General features: G+C 43.2%; 1 protein-coding gene across 2 annotated transcripts in view; it reads right to left on the reverse strand.

Moving 5' to 3' along the window:
* The window catches only part of PAG1 (phosphoprotein membrane anchor with glycosphingolipid microdomains 1), a 170,223-nt gene that overhangs the window by 31,200 nt on the left and 126,205 nt on the right, over positions 1 to 12,818 (reverse strand). The window lies entirely within an intron of this gene.

Consider the following 12,818-nt stretch of genomic DNA (forward strand, 5'->3'; position numbering starts at 1 on the left):
CAAACGAGATCTTCAAATATAGTCTACAAAACTAACGACTAAACATGCTCAGCTTTTAGAAAACCTGACCCAGAAAGAAAGGTTAAAAAATGGTGCATGTTTAATTTTGAGAAAAGATTGAGGGAGGACCTGATAACAGTCTTCAAATATGTTAAGCGCTATTATACAGAGGACTGATCAATTGTTCTCCATGTCCACTGAAGGTAGGACAAGAAGTAGTGGGCCTAATCTGCAATGGAAATTTAGATTAGACATTAGGTAAAACTTTCTAACCATAAAGGTAGTTGAAATCTGGAATAGGCTTCCAAGGGAGGTTATGGAATCCCCAATCATAGGAGGTTTTTAAGAACAGATTGAACAAACAACTGTCAGGGATGGTCTAGGTTTACTTGGTCTGCCACAATGCAGGGGGCCGGACTAGATGACCTCTCGAGGTCCCATGCAGCCCTACATTTGTATGATTCTATAAAAAAATGTTCCAAGAACAGGAAGACTAACAAAAATACATCTTCAGTAAGGTCCTGATAGTAACATAGAAAAAACCTGTCAAATATTAACAGAAATGATCAAATATCAACAATCTTCACATAGATGAAAGTAGTGTAATCTCAGTACTTGTATTTTGGGAAAAATAACCCCAAATGACAATTGCCAGGTACCAAAGCAGTCCATTCTCCATCTATAATTGTTAATGATGATTTTAGTAAGTGCATTTTCAAACACAACTAAAAATTCTGCAACGTTAGCAAGAAAAAAAATTATTTATATGGTGCCTCCTCTCTTCCCAGTTCTGTGTCTGCTGCCTGCATGTGACCATCTGTTAAATAACTAGAGCTGTGTGCATAGCTGTTTCTTCGGTTTAAAGGCTGAACTGAAAATTAATAAAAATAATTGTTTCAGATCAACCCAAAATTATAATTTTTCGGCAAACTGAAAAAGTCAAAAATATTTTGTTTCTGGTTGAATGAAACATTTTATTTGATTTAAAATGAAACATTTCAATTTGCTTGATGTTTTTAATTATTTTTTAAGTTTTTTAAAACAAAATTGAAATAAATTTTAAATGAAAGTCATTTTGAATCAAAAAGTCAAAATATTTCATTTTAAAAATGTGAAAACAAAATGTTTTACCTTTTTTGAAATATTTATTTTGTTTCATTTTTGACATAAACCATTCAATGAATTTGACATGAAGTCATAAAATGTTCCAGTCAACCCAAACATGCATTTTTCAGTAAAAAAAGGTTTTGTCTGAAAAATTCTGCCCAGCTCTAATAATGTCAAACAAGCAACGTAAATCTAAATGGAACAGCATAAAACACTTCCTGCAAAGGGATTATAATTAGAGTTAATTTTCTCTATGTGAAACATTATTACTTTTATTGGACTGCCTTGGGCTCAAGAATAATAAAACTGAATCCAAAATGACTTTTGAGCTGAATAGAGACTGTCAAGAATAACACATGAGAAGAGATGAGATGGGTTTTTTCCCCCCAACTAATTGAATGAACACAACTTCTGCTACACAAGAGCCTATAAATCAAATTATTTTGTTCATTGCGGGAGCCTTTGAGATACGGTTCAGTCTAATGCCATTCGTATATTGTAAAGTTTTTCTCTGGTATTCAAAACAGTGGGTTTTTTTAATTGATTACATTATGCCATCATAATTTCAAAATAGGATATGCAGGGTTAATTTATAACCTGGCAAACAGAGTTCAAGATGAGGAAACATGATGATGAGCTATAACTATTAGAAAATGGTCAATGACGTTTCTCTGTCAGAGTGAAAACATAACAACCAAGAACAAGGGCTGGATGTAGCTCAGTGAAGATCTGAGAATTGATCCCATCTTATATTTCCGCAGCAGCAGCGCACTTGTTAGTTGCAATCTCAATTAGCTACTACACTACAGCTCTGCAAAACCACACTATTATGCCAGTGCAGAACTCTCAACCAAAGAAAAAAAAATGTTTGTAGTGATAATCAGGATGGCCCATTACTCACACCTTCTTGTTAACTGTTGGAAACGGGCCATCTTGATTATCACTACAAAAGTTTTTTTTCTGCTGCTGGTAATAGCTCACCTTAATTGATTACTCTCGTTACAGTTGGTATGGCAACACCCATTTTTTCATGTTCTCTGTGTATATATATATATCTTCCTACTGTATTTTCCACTGCATGCATCTGATGAAGTGGGTTTTAGCCCACAAAAGCTTATGCTCAAATAAATTTGTTAGTCTCTAAGGTGCCACAAGTACTCCTCGTTCTCTCTGTACAGGGAGCCACACCCACTGGTGGTCATCAGTGATCTCAGGAATTGTTATTTCTTTTGGCTCTCCTATGAGATAGCAAGATTGAGCCTTTGATGAAGATGGCTTTTGTTGTTGGTGGAAAGGTAGGGGCAGAAAAGTAGACTTTCAAATTTTCAAGATCAATAAAGCTGATGAGATACATTTTTTTCATAAAAGCAAGGGTTTCAAACAGTAGGGGGACATAACCTTAAAATGATAAGAATGGTAATAAGGTGAACAGCTTGTAGATATGTGAGAGCAGGCATATTGGACGATAGTTCTTTAGATCTTCAGGATTGCTCTTCTTGTACAGCAGAATGGTGTTGGACTCCTTCCAGCTAGATGGTATCTTCTGCATTTCCAAGTAACAGTCAAACCTCTGCGCAAGGATTTCCCAGAGGTCTTGGCCTCCAGTCTTATCATTTCGATTGTCAGTCCATCTTTACCTGGGGCTTTTCCTTCCTTCATTTGGTGAACTGCATGTCAGATTTTGTTGACAAGGACTGGGAGTAAATGCTCAATGGTCTGTTGAAGTGTTGGTACTAGGACATTTATCTGAGATGCGAACAGTTCGGTGTAGAATCTTTGCAGACCGCTTCCATCTCTGTTCTGTCAATTACTGGTTTTCTGTCCCTGTTCTTCAGCGCCATTATTGTTGACCTGTACAGCATCAATTTCTCTTTGCATTTTTTGAGGCTTCTCCGATCTTCAGCCATCCTTAAGAGTCTTTCATTTTGGTACTTCTCGAAGTCCTCCTTTAGTCTTCTTCTTATCAACTTGCAGAGGAGGAAGTACTCAAGTTTGTCACCATCATTCTGCTTCATATTCCTCCAGTTCTCTAGGAAGTTCTGCATTTCCTCCGAGATTCTTCCCTTCGCTCTTTTCAGTCTTTCTTTCTCGGCTAATTTTTATCAGTGAAGTTTTTATAATCCTCATCGCAGTTATCTAGAAGACTCTAGTCTTCCTTGGAAATGTTCGCTTTCAAGATTACCTCGTTGAATATTTTCAGCTGCTGTCTCTGATTTGCCATCTGTAACGGCCGAGTCCCCGATGAAGTGATCAGACAGCAGAGTGGAGTGCAGGACGTCATCCTTGAGAGCAGGCAGAGTAAAATGCGATGGGCCGGGCATATAGCGAGGCTCACTGACAATCGATGGACTACAGCTGTTGCCAAGTGGTACCCACGGGAACTGAAATGACCTCTCGGCCGACCTCCAAAAAGATGGGAAGATTTTATCATGAAAAGACATGGCTGCACATGGAGAAGGAAGGCCAGGATACAAGAAGAATGGAAAACGTATTGTGATCAATGCAATCTATACGTGGGCTGAAGGACCGATTGATCAAGGTGATCAAGGTAATAAGGAGATAATTCGCATAGGGCTTGATCCTGCTCCTGTTGAAATCAATGACAAAAGTCCCATTGATTTCAGTGGTGCCGGAAAATCAGGCCCATAAAGGGGAATAAATACTCAGGATATCTTGCTAGGGGATTCATATTTACTCTGTTCAATTGCAACACATTTGTTTTGGGAGGAACAGGGTATTGAGAGAGAAGTCGGAAAAGATATAAGCTGGGTCAAGTTGATAAAGTGGATAAAGTTCAAAGAAGAGCAATAGAAATTATTGTGGCCCTGGAAGGCCTGACTTTAAGGTGGAGTTTAATATCTGTAGCTTGGCCACGAGACAAAAGGTGGAGACATAAAATACAAATATTTAAAAGCTGTGAATACAAAGGATGGTGAGGAGTTGGTGTGATACATGGATATAATGAAGAGTAATGGAATGAAACTGACAGAGGAAAAAATTAGGCTAAATGTCAGAAAATAATTATCTGGTAGTTAGAGCCCTGCACAGATACAAAATTTGTATCCACATCTGCGACCTACAAACATGGTGGGTGGATATCCACTTATTTGCAGGGCTCTACTGATAGTGAGGGGTATTAGGCTGTGGAACAGTCTCAAAAGGAAAGTGGTGAAATACTCATTACCTGGTATTTTAAAAACAGAAGATAATATACTGAAAGGATCAATAGAACTTTTTGCTGGAAACTTTTGATGAAAAATGGCTTTTTGATTGAATCAGAAGTTCCAGATTTTTTTTTATTTGGGAATTTTTTGATGAATTTTATTTTGTTTTTCAGTTTTTCCACTTTCTTCCTTTCCCCCCTTACTGGGGAAAAAAAGAGACAAAAATAAAAAGGGGAAAGAAAGTGGGAATTAAAACCTGGAAAAATTCTTTCTCTCAACTTTCTCTAGTTTTTAATTCTAGCATTCCCTCCTTTTCCTCCACTGGGCGAGGAAAAAAACAAACAAAAAAAGAAAATGTGAAGAAAAAAAAAAAGTTGCCTTGCCCCCCTTTTCAGCATCCCCCCCATTTTTTATGCACTGGAAAAAAGAGGGGGAGAAAAGAGAAGAAAACAATCAACTTCTTCATTTAATTTCATTTGGACTTTTTCATTTAAAAATAAAAAATTTCAATATTTTTTTGAATGAAAGAAAAAATGTTCATTTTATTTGACATTTTTTCATGGAAATTAAATATGATTTTTCAAACAGCCCGAGGGAATAATCCTGCTTGGTCCCCAAGAAAATGGATTTGATTATGTAATATCTATGGAGATATATGACAGGAAAGGTGCCTTTTCCTATTCTACAATTATATTCTAAAATTGCTGGCCTTGCTAGCAAAGTTAATATCTGAGTTAAGGATAGTGATACCATAGTCTGAGGCATGGAACAAAGAGGACCACAGGAAGATTACAGACTTTGAAGAAAGTTATGGAATAAGCAGGAACTAAGAGAACTGAGAGCAACAAAGAGATTTAAAAAAAAAGAGGGATCAGAGAGAGTGAGTCAAGGGAGATATTTGTTTGAATGTCAGCTGTTTAAGAGTGATGAGCAAAGTTGAAGCTAGAAATGAGAAATCCTACTGGGCAGAAGATAAATTGAGAAGAGAAGGCAGCCAAGGACAGAAACTGGAGTCATTCCACTGTGGAAGAGACAAAGTACAGACATAAAACTTTCACCATCAATGAAAAGGAAGAGGTGACTACTGGAGACACTGGTTACTTGTTCAAGGTGCTTATGAAGAATAAAATGATTATGAAACCCTACAGGACAGAAACCAGCACAGCCAAAAGGTCAGTGCTACATTACGATGTGGCCAGTTATCAATTTCAGTTTTTAAAATATTGGTGGTTGAGATCACAGCAATGAAAAGGGCCTAGAAACCTTTTAACATATTTCTTTATATTATATATATTTATATATATAAATATTTTAATGGTGGGTTTAGTTCTATATATTTTTAAATTGTTGGCCTTGCTAGCAAAGTTAATATCTGAATTAAGGAGAGTGATAAAGGGGTCTGAGGCATGGAACAAAGAGGACCACAGGAAGATTACAGACTTTGAAGAAATCGGTACAGCACTCAAAAGTTATGGAATAAGCAGGAACTGAGTGTAACAAAGACATTTAAAAAAAAAGAGGGATCAGACAGAATGAATCAAAGGAGATATTTATATATAAATAATATTGCCATTAAAATATACCCAGCTGAACATATATAGATTAAATTCCACATGCTTTTAGTGATACTGATAAACCACTAGAGGGCAGCTCCTCCTATCTAAAATGCCATTAAAAGTACTTTTTTCATTCAGCTGTATGCTGTAAGATGATGTATGATGTTCATTGCCTTACATGTTATAGTAATTTAGAGTCTTTAAGAGAATGGGATAAGTATGGTGATAAGCACAGTATAGAAACTTAACTAGCTTGCTAGTTAAAACAATGGTCTTAACTCAAACTACTATGTTATAAACTCATAGACTTTAACGTCAAAAGGGATCTTTGTGATCATCTAGTCAAGACGTTCCCAAACTTGGTTCATGGCTTGTACAGGGTAAGCCCCTGGCGGGCCGCGAGACACTTTATTTACCTGAGTGTCCGCACTTACGGCCGTTTGCAGCTCCCAGTGGCTGCAGTTCGCCATTCCCAGGCAATGGGAGCTGCGGGGGAACAGGGAACAACAGGCAATGGAGCATCGGGGGAGGAAACCACAAGTGAAGGCAGTGCGTGGAGCCCTCTGCCCCCCTGTCCAGGGGCCGCAGGGACGTGGTGCTGGCTGCTTCTGGAAGCACCCCTCCTGCACCCCCACCCCTGCCCTGAGCCCCCTGCTGCACCCCTCCTACACCTCCACCCCCTGCCCTGAGCTCCCTCCCACAATCCGCACGCCTCCCCTGAACCCCTCCCGCACTCTATACCCCCTCCTGCACCTCAACCCCCTGCCCTGAGCCCCCTCCCGTACTACGCGCCCCTCCCTGCACCCCTGCCCTTAGCCCCCTCCTGCACTCCGCAACCCTCCCTGCACCCCTGCCCTTAGACCCTCCCACACTCCGCACGCCTCCCCTGAACCCCCTCCCACACTCCACACCCCCTCCTGCACCTCAACTCCCTGCCCTGAGCCCCCTGCTGCACTCCGCACCCCTCCCTGCACCCCTGCCCTGAACCCCTATCCACACCGCACCCCTCCTGCACCTCAAGCCCCCTCCTGTACTCCGCACCCCTCCCTGCACCCCTGCCCTGAGCCCTCTGCCGCACCCTGCACCCCCGCCCTGAACCCCTGTCCACACCGCACCCCAACCCCCTGCCCTGAGACCCCTCCCGCACTCCGCAACCCTCCCTGAACCCCTGCCCTTAGCCCCCTCCTGCACGCCGCAACCCTCCCTGCACCCCTGCCCTTAGCCCCCTCCCGCACTCCGCAACCCTCCCTGCACCCCTGCCCTTAGCCCCCTCCTGCACTCCACACCCCCTCCTGCACCTCAACCCCCTGCCCTGAGCCCCCAACCCCATGCCCCTTCCCTGAGCCCCCTCCTGCACTCCACCCTCCTCCTACAACCTCAACCCCCTGCCCTGAGCCCCCTCCTGCACTTCACACCCACTCCTGCACCTCAACCCCCTGCCCTCAGCCCCCTGCTGCACCTCTCCTGCACCTCAACCCCCTGCCCTGAGCCCCCTCCCGCACTCAGCACCCCTCCCTGCACCTCTGCCCTTAGCCCCCTCCTGCACTCCACACCCCCTCCTGCACCTCAACCCCCTGCCCTGAGCCCCCAATCCCCGTCCCCCTTCCCTGTGCCCCCTCCCGCATTCCACACCCCCTCCTAAACCCAACCCCCTGCCCTGAGCCCCCTGCTGCACCTCTCCTGCACCTCAACCCCCTGCCCTGAGCCCCCTCCCGCATTCCACACCCCCTCCTGCACTTCAAGCCCCTGCCCTGACCCCCAACCTCCTGCCCCCCTTCCCTGAGCCCCCTCCTGCACTCCACACCCCCTCCTACAACCCCAATCCCCTGCCCTGAGCCCCCTCATACACCCCGCACCCTCCTCTGCCCCAACCTCTTGCCCTGAGCCCCTTACTGCACACCGCACCCCCTCCCATACCCCACACTCCCACCCACACCCCAACCCCCTGACCCAGCCTTACATTCATGGCCCTGCATGCAATTTCCCCACCCAGATGTGGCACCCCAGCTCTAAATGCATGACCTTTCACTTTGCACTAGTAAAGTTCAACCCATTCCTATTACTCCAGTTTACAAGGTCATCCAGATCTTCTTGTATGATATTCTGGTCCTTCTCTGTACTGGCAATACCTCCCCTGCTTTGTGTCATCCACAAATTTTATTAGCACATTTCCACTTTTTGTGCAAGGTCAGTAATAAAAATGTTAAATCAGATTGGTCCCAAGACCGATCCTTGAGGAACTCCACTAGTAACCTCCCTCCAGCCTGACAGTTCACCTTTCAGTCTGACCCACTGTCGTCTCCCCTTTAATCAGTTCCTTATCCACCTTTCAATTCTCATATTAATCCCCATCTTCTCCAATTTAACTAATAATTTCCCATGTGGAACTGTATCAAATGCCTCACTGAAATCCAGGTAGATTAGATTTAAAGCATTTCCTTTGGCTAAAAAATCAGTTATCTTCTCAAAGAAAGAAAATCAAGTTAGTCTGGCACGACCTACCTCTTGTAAAACCATATTGTGTTTTATCCCAATTACTATTCACCTCCTTGTCCTTAACTACTTTCTCTTTCAAAATTTGTTCCAAGACCTTCCATAAAATTGAGGTCAAACTAACAGACCTGTAGTTTCCTGGGTCACTTTTTTCTCCCTTTCTTATAAATAGGAACTGTAATTAGCAATTATCCAGTCACAGGGTACAACCCCCATGTTTACAGATTCATTAAAAATCCTTGCTACTGGGCTTGCAATTTCATGTGCTAGTTCCTTTAATATTTTTGGCTGGAGATTATCTGGGTCCCCCAATTTAGTCCCATTAAACTGTTTGAGTTTGACTTCCACCTCGGATGTGGTAATTTCTACCTCCATATCCTTGTTGCAATTAGCAACCCTGCAACTACCCATAACCTCTTCATTAGCCTCATTAAAAACTGAGGCAAAGTATTTGTTTAGGACGGGGTGGCCAACTTGAGCCTGAGAAGGAGCCAGAATTTATCAACGTACATTGCCAAAGAGCCATAGTAATATGTCAGCAGCCCCCCATCAGCTCCCCCCTCCAGTCCCAGCGCCTCCTGCCCACCTGCAGCCTGCCGATCAGCACCTCCCCCTCCTTCCCCGCACCTCCGGATCAGCTGTTTCGTGGCATGCAGGAGGCTTGGGGGGGCGGGGGGGAGAGGAGCGAGGGCATGGCAGGCTCAGGGGAGGGGGCAGGAAGGGGTGGAGTGGGGGCAGGACCTGTGGCAGAGCCAGGGGTTGAGTAGTGAGCACCCCCTGGCACATTGGAAAGTTGGTGCCTGTAGCTTCAGCCCCAGAGTCGGTGCCTATACAAGGAGCCGCATATTAACTTCTGAAGAGCCACATGTGGCTCCGGAGCCACAGGTTGGCCACCCCTGGTTTAGGAGATGGGCTGTGACTAGATAATCTTTAATGTCCACCCCATCCTCAATACTTAGCGGTCCCACTTTACTATTGCTTTTAATTCCCTTTTCAAAGTCCAACTCTGCTTGGCTTTTGGCAGTTCTCACGTTATCACTACACTTTCTGACCTCCAAGAGGTAGCTTTCCTTGCTGATCCCTCCCACCTTCCATTCCTTGTAGGCTTTCTCTTAAAAAAGAGAAATTTCATTTGGGGAAATAATGTTACAAGTGAAGGCCTGGACATTAAAGGGTTAAAACAGTTAGTCTGAACTGTGAGAGTTTCCCTTGTGGAGTTAAAATCAAACCTTTAATACTATGAATTTTAGAAAAGTTGCAAAACCCAGCTTTAAACAGAAACTTAGCTGCGAGTTTAGCTATGGAACAGCCGATGGCCACTCAACAATCTAAAACTATTTTTAACAGTTTATGTTTCTTATGGATTAGCTGTTACTTCTAAAGGAAATGTTTTACTGTGCTGCCCTCTGGTGTTTATTTGCTCTAGAAGGAAGGTATTTTTCTTTGCTGTTCTCATCACCTTTGATCGTGTGATTATATTTCAGTGCTAAATATAATCAGGGTTGCTAAAAATGAAGATGTATATGCAGTCTTTCAACTGCTTAGCTTAAAAATACTACTATCGTCTCTAAAAGATCACCAGACTTCATTACTTTGACCTTTGCATAGAAATACCATTGAGATGCTCCTAATATATTAAATAGGTGATACCTGTGGGTATCTCACTGACTGGATATTATTTAGCTGGACAGTTTTGAAAAATCTCTGAAAACCTTTTTAGACTGTAAGATATTTTTTATATTGTACTTTCTTCAGAGAAAGAACTGTAAGTTGACTGCATTTAGAAAGCTTGTAGCACACTGTGGGTGATACCAAATTCTGAATAATAATAATAATAAAGATGAGGATACGACATATGGATAGGAAGGACATTTGCAGTTACATTTGGTGGGATAAAATGTTAATGGCTATTGATGCTCACACTTCAAAACCAATAGCCAATAGCAACTGGGAAGTAATTATATCCCCACACTCCCAACCCTGTCCTTGAATAGCATTGCACATTATGGGAATTTTCATATACTTTTTTATGTATCAGGTATAAGCCCATAAGGCATACAGCCAACTCCTCAAAGATACACTTGAATGCACAATCTTACCTCCAACCTCAATACGGCTAAGACATCTTACCATTAAAAGATACCTTTACTTTCAGAGTGAATAATGTGTTATTTCCACCTAAAATAATTCTGAGGTTGGTGTTCAAGTTGCTCATTTGAGCATGATTTAGCGAAGTTGGAGGTGTGCAGTGTGGGTGATTGTATGATGAAGGTGAAAGGGAGTGTGATGGGGGTGTACCAACTCTCCACTGGCCAAGAAGGGGTTAATGAGAGCTTGTGGACTCAATCAGCACCACCCTGCTAAACCTGCAGTAGGTGTCAGGCCTGGAGGGAGGAGCTACAGGGTCTGAACCTGGCTCTGTTGGGAAGGAGAGCAGATCTCTGTCTTCTCACTCAGTGAGAGAAGACTGGCTGGCGCCAGGGAACTGAGTTGGACCATTGTCGGACAGAGCCTCCTGGAGGGAATGTAGGCCTGAAGCAGGGAGCCCAGGTGAGTGCTCTCTGGAAGAGACAGACTCTGAGTTGAAGGGCAGAGCCTGGTCAAAGAGGCGGGTGGATGACCCTCCTTTTTGAGTTTGTGATATTTGATTTTGAATTTTGATAGCCCAGAAGGGGAGGAACTCTGGTGTGACTTGACCTAGTCAGAGGCTAAGTCACCACAGCACCAGACCATGTTGGAGGTGGCTGCTGACAATTGAAAAGAAAGAGGGAAAGTAAGGTAGGATGAGCAGTGCCGTAGTGGGCACAAAAGGGTGCTGTGGAAGCTGTCCCTGCCACAGGGACTATGTTGTGGAGCTGAAGATTCTGAGTGCTCTGGAGTATTATGAGGCTCAGAGACTAAGAGATGAAATGAGGTTGGAGAGGGTTGTCTTGATTTTTAGTGATTGCATTGAAAGGAAATTTCTAACAGTTTATGTGGCAGAAAACTAGAGATGAGCCCAAGCTGCAAAATTTGGATCTAGATCTTAATTTCACTGAAGCCTGGGAATATCTGGATCTGAGATTTTGATCCACGCCCCTTTCAACATAAATTCTACAAATCAAATGGTCAGAGCCTAACACCTAGTTACAGTAGCTATGTTACAGTGATGTTGGTGTCCGAATTCTGGGAATAAACCAAAGGTTTTATTCCACTTGGATGTGAACAGGAATTTTTTCTAGTTATTTTTCAAGGTAGACATCTGTCTCAAAAACTATCCAACCATACCAATGGAATGCTATGCAATATGACTGTTCACTGCATAAAGGCACATCCCGGCAGGAAAAGATGTATCTCAATGTTTAGCTAAACAAATCATTCAACTGACTCAAATATTTGGTGCTGAATCAAACATGCATCAGCCAAGGCCACAAGGTGGCAGTATAATATCACTTTAGCTGTTGAGCAGAAAGGCATACAATGAGATTTTGAACATGGCTTTTTAATTCAGACTCGTAGGTCTGCTGTTGGTCTTTTACAACTGCTTCACTAAAATTCAGTTATAAGCCATCTAGACTAACACTACCAAGCAGTTCCCCCACCCAAAGGGAAAAAAAAGGAAAAGCTGATGGTTTTACCTTTCAGTGGTTTTCTTTATGAATCATAAATAAATCATAAATTTGTTCTGCAAACTAAACTACTCTGAATGCATGGATAACAAAAGCACACTGGGGTATGGCGGCTTCAGAGAACTGGAGTTTAGAGTTAGTTGGATAATGTGATGGGTTAACAATGGGACATGAAAGCTTTCAGCTGTTGGTCACCACTCTGAACATGGCCCACATCAGCACTGTCCAAAAGTCAATATAATCAGACTAGGTTAAGACAATATTGGATTAATTATGATATTTTATGTGCTCACTTTACAGACCTGCCACCAGTGGAATTTAAAAACAACATGGGGGCAGAAACCACACGTTCATGATCCTAATAGTAGTTGCAGAAGATTTTTTCTGATACCCTTATCTTCCTGATGTTGCACCAGGGCCACCCAGAGGATTCCTGGGGTCTGGGGCAAAGCAATTTTGGGGGCCCCTTCCATAAAAAAAAGTTGCAAGATTATAGAATACTATATTCTCATGGGGGCCCCTGCAGGGCCTGGGGCAAATTGCCCCACTTGCCCCCCCCTCTGGGTGGCCCTGTGTTGCATAATAACTGAGCACACAAAACAGATCTTAAAGGTGCATTCCCTTCACACTTAGGGCTGGTTCACACTAACCCCCCACTTCGAACTAAGATACGCAATTTCAGCTACATGAATAACGTAGCTGAAGTCAAAGTATCTTAGTTCGAACTTACCTTGGGTCCACAGGCGGCAAGCAGGCTCCCCCGTTGACTCCGTGTACTCCTCTTGCGGAGCAGGAGTACCGGCGTCGATGGCGAGCACTTCCGGGATCAATCCCAGAAGATCGATTGCTTGCCGCCGGACCCGGAGGTAAGTATAGACGTACCCTTAGAT

The sequence above is a fragment of the Chrysemys picta genome, chromosome 2 (assembly GCF_011386835.1).
Source record: "Chrysemys picta bellii isolate R12L10 chromosome 2, ASM1138683v2, whole genome shotgun sequence".
In the NCBI taxonomy this organism is placed as follows: Eukaryota; Metazoa; Chordata; order Testudines; family Emydidae; genus Chrysemys; species Chrysemys picta.